The sequence below is a fragment of the Panthera tigris genome, chromosome A1, assembly GCF_018350195.1.
Source record: "Panthera tigris isolate Pti1 chromosome A1, P.tigris_Pti1_mat1.1, whole genome shotgun sequence".
NCBI lineage: Eukaryota > Metazoa > Chordata > Mammalia > Carnivora > Felidae > Panthera > Panthera tigris.
This window is the reverse complement of record NC_056660.1, coordinates 54,307,667-54,325,464: the sequence shown is the minus strand read 5'-3', so window position 1 is coordinate 54,325,464 and position 17,798 is coordinate 54,307,667.

Below are 17,798 nucleotides of genomic sequence, written 5' to 3'. Positions count from 1 at the left end.
TGCCAGAACTGCTTAATGTGGATAGAATATGCTTTTCAACAAATGGTGATGGATCAAGTAGAGTAGAAGGTGGAACCTTACCTAACACCATATACAAAATTTCGCTCAGATTGATCAAAGACCTAAATGTAAGAGTTAAAAATTACACTCTTAGAAGAAGACGTAGGAGTACATCTTTATGACCTTGAATTTGGTAAGGATTCTGAGCCATGACCCCCAAAGCATGAACAACTATGGGAAAAGTAGATAAAATGGACTTCATCAAAATTAAAACTTGTGTCACTCAAAGGACACAGTAAAGAAAGTATAAGGAAAACCCATAGAATAGAAAAAAAAATTCAAGTACTGTATCCAACAAGAGACTTGTATCTTGAATGTATAAAGAACTTCTCCAACTCAACAACAAAGACAATCCATTTCAAAAAAAAATGGGCAGAGGATCTGAACAGAATTCTCCAAGGAAAGGATACAGATGGCTGATAAGTACATGAAAAGGTGCTCAACATTATTAATCATCAGGAAAATGCATACAAAAATACGATGAAATATAACGTTATACCCTATGATGGCTAGAAGTGAAATTGAATTGAAAAGTCAGATAACAAGTGTTAACAAGGATGTGGGAAAATCTGGAACTGTTATACACTCTTGACAGGAATGGAAAATGGTGCAACCACTTTGGAAGAGTATGTACAGTGCTCAAATGATTAAACAGAGTTGTTGTATACTCCCCAAAATTCCTATCCTAGTTATGTCCAAGAGAAATGAAAACATACGCATCACACACACACACACACACACACACACACACACACACACACACAAACTTGCACAAGAATGTTTATAGCAGCATTACTGATAATTTCCAAATGGTGGAAACAATGCAAATATCCATCAATGGACAGATGGATAAACAAGTGTGTATATTCATAAAATGGAATATTATCCAACCCTGAAAAGGAATGAAGTATTGATACATGCTATAAGTTATATAAATCTCAAAATCATTGTGAAAGAGGCCATTCAAGTAAAGGCTATATATTATATGATTCTATTCCAATAAAAGTCCAGAAAAAGGAATCTGTAGAGACTGAAAGTAGAATAATGATTTCTTGGAGCTGGAGATGAGGAAGACAGATAAGAGGCTGATGGCTTATTTGTACAGGGTATGTTTTTGAGGTGATGAAAATACTCTAAATTTTACTGTGGTGATGGTTGCACATATCTGTGAGCATACTAAAAATCATTAAATTGTGTACTTTAAATGAGTGAATTGGGTGGTATGTGAATTATATCTCATTAGAGTATTTATTTATTTATTTAGAATGAGTGGAAGAGGAGCAGGGGGTGGGGGTGGAGAGAGAAAGAGAGAGGGAGAGGGAGAGAGAGAATGAATCTTCAGCAGGCTCCATGCCCATCACAGAGCCTGAAGCAGGACTCAGTCTCACAAACCCTGAGATCCTGACCTGAGTCGAAATCAGAGTTGGACACTTACCCAGCTGAGCCACCCAGGCACTCCTCACTAGGGTATTTAAACAAAGAATATAAAGAGATAGTGTGAATATAAAGGATTTAAACATTTTAACACCACATGGCACACTTTTAGTCCTTATGTCTTTTCGCATTGTATTGCAGATTGGTTTCTAGAAGTATAGTATTTTTAGGGTGCATTTGTAGAAACCTATATATCATTTAGTTCCCATTAACTCTTGTGATGTGTAATAGTACTCTCCCATCATATATTTTGGTTAAATAAACTGTGATGTGACTTTTTAAATCCAATATAAATGGCTTAAAATATGAAATGTTGAGAACTAAAGGCAGGATGGTGAGTTCATTAAAAGTATCAGTTTCAGATCAGCCTTCAGCCAATTGTTATCTCTTTGACCTTGAGCAAGCTTTTAAACATAGAGAGGGCATTAGTATCCACATACAGACAATACTTCAAACTCATGAGTTGGGTTGTAAACTAATGCGGGTTAAGCACTGAGGGTCTGTCAAATAGTAAACATTCAATAACTATTAGCTAGTAGTAAATTATTTGGCTAGAGAAAATCAAAGTTATTCTTTGGTCTCATATCTATACATAAATGTCTTACTTTCTTAAAAAGAAATTATAGAGTTGTGTTATTTTCCAGAATTTATCTTTCCACTGACTGCAAAGAAAGAAGAAAAACCTACAAGGTAACTCTGTGGCCTTGTCTTGTTTCTCAGAAATCAGTTACTAGTTTTGTCATTATTATTACCGTGGTAAAGGACCTATGAGGTCTACTCTTTTAACAATACTTAGGTATAAATCTAGCAAAATATGTGAAAGATCTGTATGACATAACTACAACAATTTGGTGAATGAAATCAAAGAACTAAATAAATGGAGAAATATTTCATGTTCATACATAGGAAGACTCAATATTGTCCAGATGTCATTTCTTCCCAACTTGATCTATAGATTCAATGCAATCCCAGAGTCCCTACAAATTATTTGGTAAATGTTGACAACATGATTCTAAAGCTTAAGTGGACAGATAAAAGACCCATAATAGACAGCATGAGTTTGAAGAATGACAGCTTTGGAGGACTAGCAGGACCTGACTTCAAGACACACTATAAAGAAATGAACTATCTATCAAGAAGAAATGAACTATTAAGCTACGAAAAGACATGGAGGGACTTAAATGCATATTACTAAGTGGAAGAAGTCAATCTGCAAAGTTTACCTACTGTATGATTACAAATATATAACATTCTGGAAAAGCCAAAACTATGGAGATAATAAAAAGTTGAGTGGTTCCAAGGAGTTGGGGATTGAGGGAGAGATGAGTAGGTGAAACACAGGCTTTCTTTAGAGCAGTGAAAATGTCATATGTAGTAGTGAAAACACCTTGTTATACATTTGTCTAAATGCATAGACTATACAACACCCAAGAGTGAATTGCGATGTAAACTGTGGACTTTGGGTGATTATGAGCTCAGTGTAGGTTCATCAGTTGTAGCAGAAGCACCATTCTGTTGGAGAGAGAATATTGATAATGTGGGAGGCTTGCTAGTGTGGGAGCAGAGTGTGTATGAGAAATCCCTGTACCTTCCTGTCAATTTTGCTCTGATTCTAAAACTCTAAAAACAGAGTCTTGAAATTGACCTTCTCTAGAAGCTTGAAGCTTCTAGTTTGGGGAATTTAAAAGTTCACATTACTAAGTACAAGTCAAATTTAATGTGTCAACAAATAAAAGGAAATAAAAGGAGTAGTTTCAGTTAAGATCATATAATTTTGAGTTAGGTATTTCTGTAAAAGCTTCATGAAAAATGTAGCATTTGAGTAATGGGTAGTATTTTTATAAGTATGGAAGAGACGATATTTGGGCAACCCATTTGAGGAGAACAGTACATTTAGAGAAGAAGCACGTCATCCATGTTTTCAGAAATACGGGGCAACTTTGATATGCTGGGGTATGGAAGGCAGGGGTGTCATATTGTACTGGATTAGAGAAAAATAATGTGGCTTATAACAGCACTAGTGTACAATTATACACTGTAAGAGTATTACAACAATAAATGTGTAAGACAGTAAAAGGAACACCTCAAAAGTGCATTGCATACCACTTTCTTTGTTCAACTCTCTGAACCCTAATGGTGTAAACAAAGTGCCCTGTAATGGGAAAATATGGCAACTCTTTTAATATGCTTAAATTTACTGAAGTTTCATTGCATGGGTATACTCCATATTGGAAGACACAAATTTGGTTATTTACAAGCAACTGGAAAATTCACCGAATGTGTGAAATATGTTTGGTTTGAATTGTACGGTGATGTCCTGGAGAACATGTGTCCCATTTTGAAGGAGATATCTACAAATCAGGTTCAGTCCATTCTTTGCATGCAGTTTTTATACATCTTCTACTTCACAGGAAAGTATGGATTTTAAAATATTCATATAAAACATTTCGATATTTACATTTATACAACTAATTACATTTTGAAATACTGTGTGCAAAAATCTTATCATTTTTAGATACATTCATCCCTTGTGCTGCTAATAGGTATCTTCAGTCTAAATACAAATATGCTGGCCAACACTGCTTCAAATATGTAAGCTTAAATGATTACAAATCTTGCCTCTATTTATGATGATCTTATATCACCATGGAATTCTTTGATTCAATTGCATGCTTAAATATTTGTGCTTGTTGTGATGAGCCCTGGGTGTTGAATGTTGGTGATGAATCACTATGTTCTGCACTTGAAACTAATATTGTACTGCTTGTTAACTAATTGGAATTTAAATAAAAATATTAGTGTCTCAGTTTTGTGACACAACATAAACATGTATAGTTGCACATGTACACACGTGTGCACGTACGTTCGTATGAGAATATAGGTATAAATCCTGTAAATGTTTTTTGCAGGCCTTTTTAAGATTCCATTTCAAAACCATCTTTATCACTTATTACTTCAAAATGCACTAACACAGGACGCCTGGGTGTCTCAGTTATCAAGCATCTAACTTTGGTTCAGGTCATGGTCTCACGGTTCCTGAGTTCGAGTTTCACATCGGGTGAGTTCATGCCCTACTTCAAATGAGCATGAGCCCCACTTCGGGTGAACCCCACTTCTCTCTCTCCCTCTCCCATCTCCCTCCTTCTCCTTCCCCCTCCCTATCCTTCTCTCTTTCCCTCGCCCTCTCTCTCTCCCCCCCCCCCTCTCTCTCTCCCTTTCCCTCTGCCTCTCCCATCTCCCTCTCCCATCTCCCTCTCCCATCTCCCTTTCCCATCTCCCTCCTTCTCCCTCCCCATCCCTGTCCTTCTCTCTCTCTCTCTTTCTCTCAAAAAGAAAAGAAAAAACCAAATGCACTAACACATTCACAATTTGTGTTGGGTATAGAACACAGATTGATCTTGTCCTACAGTTATTTATTTCTTTATAGTGTAATTTCAGATCTTAAATTTTTAAAGAAATCTTGCTTTTTTTTACTTTCATCAGTTTTTCCTCTTCTATAGAAATATATGGATTTTACTCCTAAGAGCAATGAGTAATTGGAAACATTGTATAATGTATTAGTGAGCCTTAATTCAAGTCACTTTTCAGAAGCATTGGACTCTTTCTTTGCTGTCACTGGCCCACTCTGTACCTGTGTGAAGGCGAGTGCACAGGTAATCTGAAGAGTCATGTTGATTATAATTGCTTGGAGGGCATGCACCTTTTAAAATTCTTGCCTTACCTTCTTACTAAGTACACTCTAGTCCAGACAAGCTTCACAGCACAAAGTCAGTTCCCCTAGGTCAAAGCATAGTCATATGACATACAAAATGTAATTATGCTCAGCAGGATAACAGATAATTGGGATATGGATAGAGATATTTTTTATCACTTTGCTGCTGTTGATAGTCTTGTTATTATATTTGCTCCTGAGATGTGGTAGAAGTCACAATAACAGAGTCCCTTTATAGCAATTGGAATAGCTATCCACAAGGTGTTCCTGTGCTCCAACTGTATCAGGTGAACAAGAGAATATAGGAATAAAAAAGAATAGTAGAGTTCCCTCCCTCCCTCACAACTAAGGATGTACTTCACAGTGTATGTTCAGTCACTTTACAAAGATGTTTGTTTTTAAGCAAAATAGAACAAGTAATTTAAAATATACTGGTAGAGAACCTGGTTTCAGCTTCTGCCTATAAAGATCTTTTAAATTATCACTCCTGTCCTTACAGTAAGAAATGACTGGAAAAATGAAAATCAGTGACTTTTCTTGGGCCTGTTAGAGAATGGAGGTTTCAGGGCAAATCATCACTGCCAAATCTGAAAAGCCATGCAAGTCTAGAGAGTCACTGCTGATAGCTGCCTACCTGGAGAGAAATTTCTGGAGTTGTACATTGGTAGAAACACTTCAATTGTTGGAAGCGGAGTGTGGACAAGTGTGAGAGTAAGAAATGCTAGGGGTGGACAGAATTCACAGCTCTTCTCCCACTAGACTTTACATCTAGGAATACTCCACAGTTAGAATTCAAGAAGGATCTCCTTCTGGCCCTGACAAGAGTGGAAGAGTAACCGTTGTGAAACACAGCCAGTGACTCTTCTGTTAACAAATGGCTACTTCCTAGACCAAAGAACTTCTTCAGAAAACTTCACCCCACAAGAGCAAGAGAGATCCCTTCCCACTTGATCCCCCTCCAGCCTTTCTGTCTTACCTCATGGGGTTAAAACACAGCCAACAGGGCACTGTGATTCAAAAAAATAAAGAGAGAAAATTATAGCCAGAGTCTGAAATTCATTCAGAATATTATGGAATGTTTTCCTCTACATCTTGTTACCACACCAACGAAACTGCAGTATAGTAACAGTGGGTTACAGGTGACAGAAGGCACAATCACTTTAAGGAGCAGTGGAGAGAGAATCCCAAAGACAAGAGGAAAGACAAGTCCACTAGAGGTATTGGAAGCCTTTGGTACCCATATCTATAGCAAACATTAAAATAACTCAACTCCTATCTAACTTACCACAAATTCTCCCACTAACAGACCATATATCTCCATTTCTATTAGGTAATACTTATGTAGCAGCTACAAATAATGTAAAGCCCTGGCGTAAAGCAAAAATAAAATCTTTTTGAATAGTTACTGAACTATGTTATAATTATATTCAGCTGACTCTAATTCCTTACATCTCGGCCTTGTATCTGTTTCCTGAATATTCTGTGCTAACTTTTGGTGTATATTTACATGACACTGCAGTATAATTATCAGGAAATAATTGTAATTATCAGAGGAGAAACTGATGAGTTGTATAAAGGACATCCCCATTGTGATGAGATCTGGAGGCTAGTGGGAGGACTGATAATGATGAAGTAGTTTGAAGGATTAGGAAGGAGATGAAAAGGAATTATCAGGTTATTTAAGAGGGCATCATAGTACTGGGGCACCTGGGTGGCTCAGTCAGTTAAGTGTCTGACTTCAACTCAGCTCATGATCTCATGGTTCGTGAGTTTGAGCCCCTCATTGGGCTCTGTGCTGACAGCTCAGAGCCTGGAGTCTGTTTCAGATTCTGTGTCTCACTCACTCTGCCTTCCCCCTCTTGTACTCTCTCTCTCTCTATCAAAAGTAAATAAACATTAAAAAAAAATTTAAGAGGGCATCATAGTACTAATCAGGTTTAAAAGTCTCCTTTTAAAAGCAGGCATAGGGGAGCCTGGGTAGCTCAGTCAGTTAAGCATCCAACACTTTGTTTTGGCTCAGATCACGATCTCATGGTTGGTGGGACTGAACCTCCCAACAGGCTCTGTGGTGACAGCGGGGAGCCTACTTGGGGTTCTGTCTCCCCTCTGTCACTGCCCCTTCCCTGCTAGTGTGCAGTCTCTCTCTCTCTCTCTCTCTCTCTCTCTCATAATAAATAAACTTTAAAAAAAAGTGGCATAATGTTGTAATTTGTTCCTTTATATTATTGTAATGTGTGAGTGTTCAGTACATTTATTTGAATCATTACTATAATGCATGTTTGCATCTTCTGGATTACTAGTTAAATGAATCACTTTACTTGTCTAAGAACCTTGGACACAAAGAGCTAGATGATTGAAATTAAAAACCAAAATCATTTTCTCTCTTTCAAGTTGATATAGAGAGATATGAACAGATATAGTTGCCAAACCACCATTATCATCAATTACCTGTTTTATTCCATTAGTTTTTTTTTTCTGGAAGAAGTAATTGGTGTTGAGCAAAGGAAATAATAATTTTATTAATTTAAAAATGCACTTTTTTTCCTTTATATCATTAAAACGATTTGTGTCTTTCCATGTGCTCTGCATTGTGTTAGGGTCTACTGAGATGCATTAGTCATGGTACCTTCCAGGAAGAAACTTTAACATCCTATTTTGAGTATACTGGTATGAAATAAAAATATCTTACATTTTAAATGCATCATATAATCTGCCTTCACTTGCAATATGATTTGCTGCTACATCTATTTTGTTTCACAGTATTACATCCAGTCTGAGTTACAAAATTTGCACATAAAGCTCAACAGATGGAGTTCTTAAATTTCATCCAGCAAACAATAATCTACCACAAGTGCTTAAGATTTCTATTCTAAAACACTTAACAGATTTAATTCCAGTTTAGTACATGTATTCCTAAGTGAAAGAGCCCTTTTGAATTTGATGCTTTCTTAATTGTTGAAATTAAGGATCTAATAGTTTGAAGATAGTCCCTTTAAAGTAAAAAAAAAACAAAATTGTTCCATGCTTTCCAAAATTTATAGGATACATATTTACTATTGCATAGAAAAATTAAAGGGAAAAAGCTATTACTTAAAAGCCTGATGCAAAATTTTAGAACAAATGGTTTAGTGCTATAAATCAGCAATTTTCCAAATGAAAAATAAAACAATTTTGCTTAACTTGGTAAAATTAATCATCTATGTGTTAAATGTTTATGTCTAAAACTAAAAAGTGTAATTTGCATTGCCATTCAGTGCCTCTGGATATTATAATTGTATTTGTATATCTACTTTGAATTTTATGAATGTATTTTCTGCTTAATAACATCATTGCACCAGTTGGTTTATTTTAATGTAACATAATTATTGCAGAGAAAAGAACTAATATTGCCAGCAGTCACTTTGAATCACTACAACTGTTGGTATATTAATGTATTTTTTCTTTATACATGTAATGTATTGGGAAAAGCTGGGTTTTTAATTCATTAATGTTCAATAAACCGTATGTAATATACACAGACCCTATTTTCTTATAATCAAGTTTCAGGCTTCTAGGAAAAATTATCCTTAGGTATTGAAAAAAAATCCATCTGTCTTTCAGTCTTTATTCAAAGAAGAAGAAAAAAAAACAATTTGACTCATTAGGGAAGAATAAAAAGTACTATGGAAATAGAAAGTACATATTATTTTAAAAGTATTTAATATTGGGATAAAAATATTGATATAAAATGATTTACTATAAATAATTCCATTCTTTTCTGTCTGAAAATTCAGACCAGGGCAAAAAATTCCTTTGAAGGTTGAGGATAAATTATTTAGATTATTCCTCTTTCTTGGTGATTCCTTAATAGTTTCTAGTTATTTGCATAGGTAACATCTCTCTTCCTTCCCTTTTCCTTGCCAAATGCAGGTAGAGTGACAAAATGATGAAAATATCTAGGCACTAAACATATTTCTTTGCCAAGCTTGTTTGACAGTATTACCAAACTTTAACATTGGCCAATTTTAAGATAAATAGCCTATCTCTGTAGCTTAAAGGATGGGAGAAAGAGTTGGCAATATGAAGTAAGAGAAAAGTTTGTATATAAGAGCAAAAAAAGGAGTGCATATTTGTTTTCACTTGGTCCACTGTTTAATGCTAAGTTCTGTTCTTGTAATCAGTCCTAGAGAGGAGAAAAAAATAGCACTGTACTTTTATTGAAAAAAAAAAAAAGAAACCTGTATTTTTAGTTTAGAAGAAAAATTGTATGTGTGTGTGTGTGTGTGTGTGTGTGTGTGTGTGTGTACATGTGTGTTCTTAAGCCACCCCGTTACCTTTTTTTCTGCTTCCTACTGTGTAATCGAGTGATATTTTAAAGGTCACAAGGAATCTCCAGTTGCTGGCTTGTTTGCTGATTCAAGCAGAAGAAAAAAAATGCTAAGATTTATAATTCTGTGGTGACTAAAGGCATTTATTTTATTGACACCTTTCTAATAGGATAGTAGGAAAGACTATTGTTATTCGATCTGTTTGAAATGAACTCCTTTTATTTATTTAATACATAACTTCCAAATAATCAGCAAGCCATATGATATCTCAACAATTTTATGTTTTTGTTGACATAGAGAAATATAAACTATCATTAAGAGCTATTGTGAGATGCATAAAATATACCAGTGATAATTTTTTATGGCTATGGATACTTGTACTGATGGTACATAAATGAAAATCTATTGTAACTCTTCATTTTCTTTAATCTGAATATTTCCTTATTTACTTGTATTCCTATGCAGTGGTTCCATAATCAAGCTTCTACTTTATATTACAGATAATATTAAGTGCAGATCTTTTGTTCTCAAAAAATACTTGGGCATATACATGGTTAAAAGGTATAATTTCAAAGATTTTACAGAACCTTTGAAAATTACATATGGATCCTAGTCCTCCAGCTATAAATACAGGCTATTTTCATATTTCAAATACAGGCTATATATATATACATGTATGTGTGTGTTTGTATATGTTTATGTGTACATATACATCTATCTATCTATCTATCTATCTATCTAATTTTCTATTAATGCTTACTCTTTTAAGTAGAGAAAAGCCTGTTAATTAATAATGAATAATGTATACCTACATTTTATCAGTCATCAATAATCAGCTAATTCATCTGACCCACCAGAAACTTCCTTTAAAGTTATATTTCAGGGGCACCTGGGTGGCTCCATTTGTTAAGCATCCAGCTCTTGATTTCAGCTCAGGCCATGATCTCATAGTTTGGTTCCTGAGATCCAGCTGAGTTGGGCTCTGTGATGACAGCAGGGAGCCTGCTTGGGAATCTCTCTCTCTCTCTCTCTCTCTCTCTCTCTCTCTCTCTCTCCCTCCCTCTCTCTGCCCCTCCCTTACTTGCTCAGGATTCTCTCCCTCTCTGCTCCTCCCCCACTTACATGCTAGCTCTCTCAAAATAAATAAATTGAAAAAATGAAGTTGTATTTTAATTCCCATTAATTTTCTCTATCAGGAAATGAGAATGTCCTCCTTTGGCAAATGGGAATATCCTCCTGTGACATGCAATTCACTTTTACCTTTGAACAAATTATCAGTAGAATTAGACTGATTTAGACATATTAGAAAGCAAAGCAAAGAGAAACTATATTTAATGTTGAATTTTACTTTGTGATGACTTAAAAACGAATGATACTGTCCTAATCAGGCTTATACGCGTCTTATGATGGAGTAAGTTCTACGTGCCCATTTTATCTCCTACATGTTTCTTTTTCCCTTACCTTTGCATTCTTTGCATCTTATAGCAACTCCTTTTAGAATATGTCCTATTCTGTTTTAAGAAGGTACATATCTGAAGCAGTCACATATATCTATACTGTTACCAAAAAAAAAAAGGGCAAGAAAAACAGGGCTTTTGAATTTTAAAAAATTATAATTCAGAATGTGTTGATGTGATTGCAAGATATCAACAGAAAATGCTCCTTCACATACATATGATTGAAAAGTAATGAAGGGAATATTTCAGTTGCCTGTGGTTTTGTGTTCACATCTGTAATCAAAATGTTGCTGTATAAAGCTCAAAATAACCACTTCCTAATTTTTGTTGATTATTTAATTTTTTAAGGTTGCCAAACTCCCAAGGACTGAATTCCACTGTGATTTATTCACTGTTAGAGTAGCTGAAATAGAAGAACAATGGGGTATTGAATGAGAAATAGTACAAAAATAAGGAGGTGAACAATAGTAAAAATACATGGCTGCCTTTCACATAATATTATTTGGATTAAAATCTACAAATAATAATGAAAAATTCTAGTTACTTTTGTGTAATACTTAACTCACAAATTTTGAAGTTTTATTATTCAATCTGACAGTTATTTATGTACATTAACTGAGCACTTGCTTCCTGGTAGGAAGTGATTCTACATAATTGATGTGGGAAACAAAGGCAGAAGGACATGGTAGATAAAATTTCCTCATGATGAGGTTTTGGGGTGATGGTGGAGTTCATGGGGTTCAGAGCTGAAGGCAAAGAAGAATTCTTGAAGATGTCTTTGGTGCAAAAAGGTGATTTTATTAAAGCATGGGGACAGGGCCCCTGGGCAGAAAGGTATGAAGGGGTTGTGAAGAGTGATTGGTTATATACCAAAGAATTGGGGGAGGGGCGCCTGGGTGACTCAGTCAGTTGAGTGTCCGACTTTGGCTCAGGTCATGATCTCACGGTTTGTGGGTTCAAGCCCTGTACCAGGCTCCCTGCTGACAGCTCAGAGCCTGGAGCCTGCTTCAGATTTTGTGTCTCTCTGTCTTTTACCCCTCCCCTGCTCACTCCGTGTCTCTCTGTCTCTCAGTAACAAATAAATGTTAAAAAAATTAAAAAAAAAAGAAATTGGGGGAGGCCTCCAAAGGGACTTTGCTATGCTAAAGAGGACTCCTAAAATACCTGAGGTCTTTCTATTGTCAAGCTAAGGTTGTTTTTCCTGTAGTAAGACATTAACAGTAGGGGTAGGGTATTCCTAAAGAAATGTTATACTCTGAATTTACCTCAGGTATTTGTTAATATGCTGCAGGTTATAAGGAAATTTAATTTTACCCTCTATTTCCTTCTTGTTTTTGTTCCCACATCGCTATGGAGGGGATGGTGATGTTGGGGCTCCAGGAAACTGAGTCTACAGGTTTTCTGGAGATTAGACTATTAAGATTGCCTTTTTCTTATAATTTACTAAGATATTTGTAAACTGATGGAGACTCCTGTCCTGTATGACTGTGATCTCTAGCAGTTAACCTTTTGTTTTCTTTCCTTTCCTTTGTTCTTGGGCAGCCAGGAGTGCCTGAGAAATAGCATCCATTGTGGGGCGTGGTTGTTGTGCTAGCTTGTGCTTGACTCTTACCTTGCCTTGTGGTCCCTCATCACTTATAACCTGCAGCCCATTGATAAAGTACTTGAGGCAGGCAGAGTATAACGTTTCTCCAGGAACTCCCTAATGTCTTAATGTTAATGCTTTGCCAGAGGGAAAAACAACCTTAGCTTGACAATAGCTAGGCCTCCAGTATCCTGTGAGTCTTTTAATATATGAAAATTTTTTTGGAAACTTCGTGTTGCTTTTACGTTTCCCATCTCCCAAGTATATAATCAGTTACTCCTCACAGTCCCAATACAGCTCTGACCACTGGTCCTATCCCTGTGCTTTAATAAAACCACCTTTCTGCACCAAAGACATCTCAAGAGTTCTTTCTTGGCCATGGGCTCTGGACCCCCACCATCACTCCAAACCAGCATCATAAATCACACTAAAACATAAGTACATTTTATTTCTAATATTGCTTTATATATATATACGTATATATATATATATACGTGTATATATATATGTATATATATATGTATACATATATATGTTGTAAACAATGAATAAATTTGAAATATTAAATTTTTATAACTTCTTTTAAAGTTTATTATTTATTTTGAGGGGGAGAGAGGGAGCAGGAGAGGGGCAGAGAGAGAGAGAGAATGTGCAGAGCCTGACTTGAGGCTCAAACTCAGAAACCATGAGATGATGACCTGAGCCGATGCTTAACAGACTGAGCCACCCAGGCACTCTGAAATTTTTATAACTCTATCTTAGCTCACTTGCACGTATTAATTTGTAAGAATATAATTCTTTTGAATTTTTTAATGTTTACAAATGTTTTTGGATGTTATCACTAAATACACATTCTCTGTCCCTCACTTTTTCAGATCAGATATCCCACAGTATTATTCACTGACATAATTTTTAAGGATTTGGAAGTCAAAAAAAGATGTCTGATATGATTTCAGTCTTCTTAAATTTGTTGAGGCTTGTTTTGTGGCCTAAGTAATGATCTATCTTGGACAGTGTTCCATGTGTACTTGAGAAGAATGTACATTCTATGGTTTGGGATGCATTGGTTTTATATCTGTTAAGTCCAATGTTTTAAGGCCAGTATTTTATTATTGATTTTCTTTCTAGATGATCTATTTATTGGTAAAAGTGAGGTATTAAAATCCTCACCATTATTGTATTGCCATCTATTTTTTTTCCTTTAGGTTTGTTAATACCTGCTTTATATATGTACATGCTGATATGCTGGGTGCATAAATATTTACAAATGTTATATCCTCTTGTTGGATTGAAAAATGTTTTCTAATTGCTCTAAATAATTTAATGGTTTGGCAATATATTCACATTAGGAAAGAAATATAGATCACTTATCAAAATTATATTTTATAAGGTTTAATAATATAATAATGTAACATGTAAATAGTCTGCAGATGAAGGATTCAGTTCATGAGTATAACTGCGTCCGTTAAATTATAGTCCTCACATATGAAGGATGCTTAGGAACACTGGTGTGTTTATTGCTACTAAGTTTTATTTACTTTTCCTATGAGTATGAGGTTTGCTTACTTGGAGTGTTATTGACCAAGGTGTTTAGTGGTTATTATTGTGAGGACTATAGTCATTTTTCATTTGTTTTCTTCTTCTTTACTTTTTGGTGATAAAGAATAATATTTGAAAGCTCAGTCACTTCCGTGACATAATTGAGTTTTATCACTTAATGCAATATCTTCTGAGAATATAAATTTTTCTGTTTTATTTATCACCATTATTCACTGTTTGGTCTGAACTTTAAAAATCTCAGCCTTAAGTTTTCAAATAATGACAGGATGTGACGTGAACATGTCTATTTTCTTTAAAATTTTTTAAAAAATATTTATTTTAGAGAGAGAGAGAGAGCAAGCAAGCATGAGCAGGGTAGAGAGAGAGGGAGATGTGGAACCTGAAGCAGCCTGCGGGCTCCAAGCTGTCCGCATACAGCCTAACGTGGGGCTGGAACCCACGAATTGTAAGATCAAAGCCTGAGTCGAAGTCGGACACATAATGGATTGAGCCACCCACCCAGGCACCCCTGATATGTCTGTTTTCTAAGCACGCATTCATAGAGATAGAGCCGTTGTTTGTTTTTTTGTTTTTGTTTTTTTTTTTGTTTTTTGCTTGTTTATATATGCCTGAACTGTAAGACTGTGCTCACAGCTACAGCTACATTTCTCAGGAGCCTGAGGAGCTTGAAGAAGTTGGAGGGACTCTGCTCTGGACCCTACTGTCAAGAAGTTACCTGGTGAGGTTTGTTTTGGTGTTGTTTTTGTACAGTGTCCTTCTGATCTCTGTCAGTACCTCTGTGTATCAGGGGCTCCAAAGTGTGAAATATTGCCAGGTTATAAAGAAGCAGCTGATTCTGTTCTATTTACTGCCTTCCCTTTATATCTGAATTCCTTTTTGCAAAAGTTTGGTTCTGTGATGACTTATCCTATGAGAATAGATCCTTTCAGCTACATTTCATCAACCCCTTCCGCTTGATAGTCTCATCTTGAATTTCCCAAACACCTGGGAAATTTAGCATTCTGCTTTCAAAAACACTCTGAAAATGTAGCTATATATTTTTTCCTTCCTTTCCTTTCCTTTCCTTTCCTTTCCTTCCTTCCTTCCTTCCTTCCTTCCTTCCTTCCTTCCTTCCTTCCTTCCTTCCTTCTTTTCCACTTCCTTCAGTACTGATTTATAAGACTTTTTGTCCTTATTTCTGGGTCTTATTCCTTAACTCCTATTTTTTCTCATTTCTTTCTGGTATTTTTCTGTCTACCTTTGGTGGCAAAAGAAGAAAAGCTATTTCTTTCCATGAGTGAAGAATTATTAAAAACAAAAGAATATACATTTATATTTAGAAAACACAACCATGTTATCTATTTATGGTAGAATTACAAAATTGATGGTTTTCTTACTGATATTATTTTTTATTTAATTATTAATTAATTAATTAATTAATTTTTAACATTTATTTATTTTGGAAGAGAGAGAGAGACAGAGTGCAAGCAAGGGATGGGCAGAAAGAGAGGAAGACACAGAATCTGAAGCAGGCTCCAAGCTCTGAGCTGTCAGCACAGAACCCGATGTGGGGCCCACAAACTGTGAGATCATGACCTGAGCTGAAGTCAGACACCCAACCGACTGAGCCACCCTGACACCCCTTCTTACTGATTTTAAAAGATAGCTCTGGGGCGCCTGGGTGACTCAGTCGGTTAAGAGTCCGACCTTGGCTCAGGTCACCATCTCAGTGTTCGTGAGTTCTAGCCCCTTGTCGGGCCCTGTGCTGACAGCTTATAGCCTGGAGCCTGCTTCAGATTCTGTGTCTCTCTCTGTCTCTGCCTCTCCCCTGCTCTCACTCTGCCTCTCTGTCTCTCTCTCTCAAATAATAAACATTAAAAAAATAACTCTGGAAAAAAATAAATAAAAGGTAACTCTGTTCTAGGTCATGCCAAAACCCTTTTACATCGTTTCAAACAGAATTTACAATAAAAGAGAATCATTAAAAATATATGAATGTGGTAAGAGGAAACTTGGGACAAGGCCATTAGTGTCTGTTCACGTCCTTAGGAAAAAAGATGAAAGGTAACTCTCATGTCAAGATATATCATGTTTACTATAAAACTATGAAGCTAGCTTTCATGCGAAATATGCCATTTAACTGATTTTAGGTACTCGTGAGAAACAAAATGATTCAAGGTAACTGCTGTATGATTTTTTATCCATAAGAATTCAGTTGGAGTTTATCATCATACCTTTGTTAAAACATTACTTCTACAAGATAAAGTCAAAATGATTGCTAATGAAAGATAGTCCTACTGTGCACAGAGATGACTAAATCAATAAGGTGATCCAGGAATGAAAAGTTTATGGACATGTATATGTATGTTATTTTACTTACACGTTAAAGGGCTTCTAAATTTAATATTCTCATTCTATTTGAGAAATATTTTTTTAATTAATGTATTTGAAAGTTAATAATGTAAATTTATCAAGAGAGGTTAAGTTATATGAAACACTTTAAAGTATAACAAGAATTAAATGTGTTGTTTAAAATTGATTTTAAGGGGCGCCTGGGTGGCTCAGTCGGTTAAGCGTCGACTTCGGCTCAGGTCACGATCTCGTGGTATGTGAGTTTGAGCCCCCAGTCGGGCTCTGTGCTGACTGCTCAGAGCCTGGAGCCTGTTTCAGATTCTGGGTCTCCCTCTCTCTCTGACCCTCCCCCATTCATGCTCTGTCTCTCTCTGTCTCAAAGATAAATAAACGTTAAAATTGATTTTAAGGCACCTAAATAAAATTTAAATATCATGTGCTTAAGAAGTGTTAATTGCAACATTATTATTGACTATAGTATTGTTGAAGAAATTAAAATAATAAAAATCATTCAAAAATATAAGCTTGATTTGAGGATCTTTCTCATTTCATTCACTAATGTCTTATGATGTCTTATCAGTCTTTAACCTGCTATTAACTGTAGACTTTTTATGTTTATAATTTACTGTATATATTATGAGATGCTGAAGTACTGTCACTATGATAGGTTCAATATGAGGTTCAAATGATTATAATAATTCAAATTAAAATAAGTCATTTTTAGCATTTAAAATTTTTTAAAGTTTATTTTGAGAGTGCAAGAGAGGGAGAGAGCATGTGTGTGTGAGCTGGGGAGAGTGAGAAAGAGAGAATCTCAAGAAGGTTCTACATTGTCAGCCCAGAGCCCCATGTTGGACTTGATTGCATGAACCGTGAGATCGTGACTTGAGCTGAAATCAAGAGCCAGACGCTTAACCAACTGAGCCATCCAGGTGGCCCAATTTTTAACATTTTAGAGTAGAATAAGTTCCCAGTATTAAGCATTAATAACACATTTTCAAAAAAAAAAAAGGAAAGAAGTTTAATAAGTAATAGAGGATAATTAACAGAAATTCCTTGTTTTCTCTGTCAAAGCAGGGGAAGGGTTGGGTTAGGTATTAATATATGCAAATATAATAGCTCTGAGCAAGAATCCCACTCACAGAAGAAACCTCATTTGCTCCTTTTTCAATGTACTTTTGCCTTAATATCTTTATGTTGGACTTTCAGTTAAGGTGTAATTTATCCTGTCTATAAAGGAAGTAAGAAATACTAAAATAAATGGTATTATGCGACACAGTTATTAAAATATCAGGTAACTGAGCCTAGGTGGCTCAGTCAGTTAAGCATCCTACTTTGATTTTGGTCCAGGT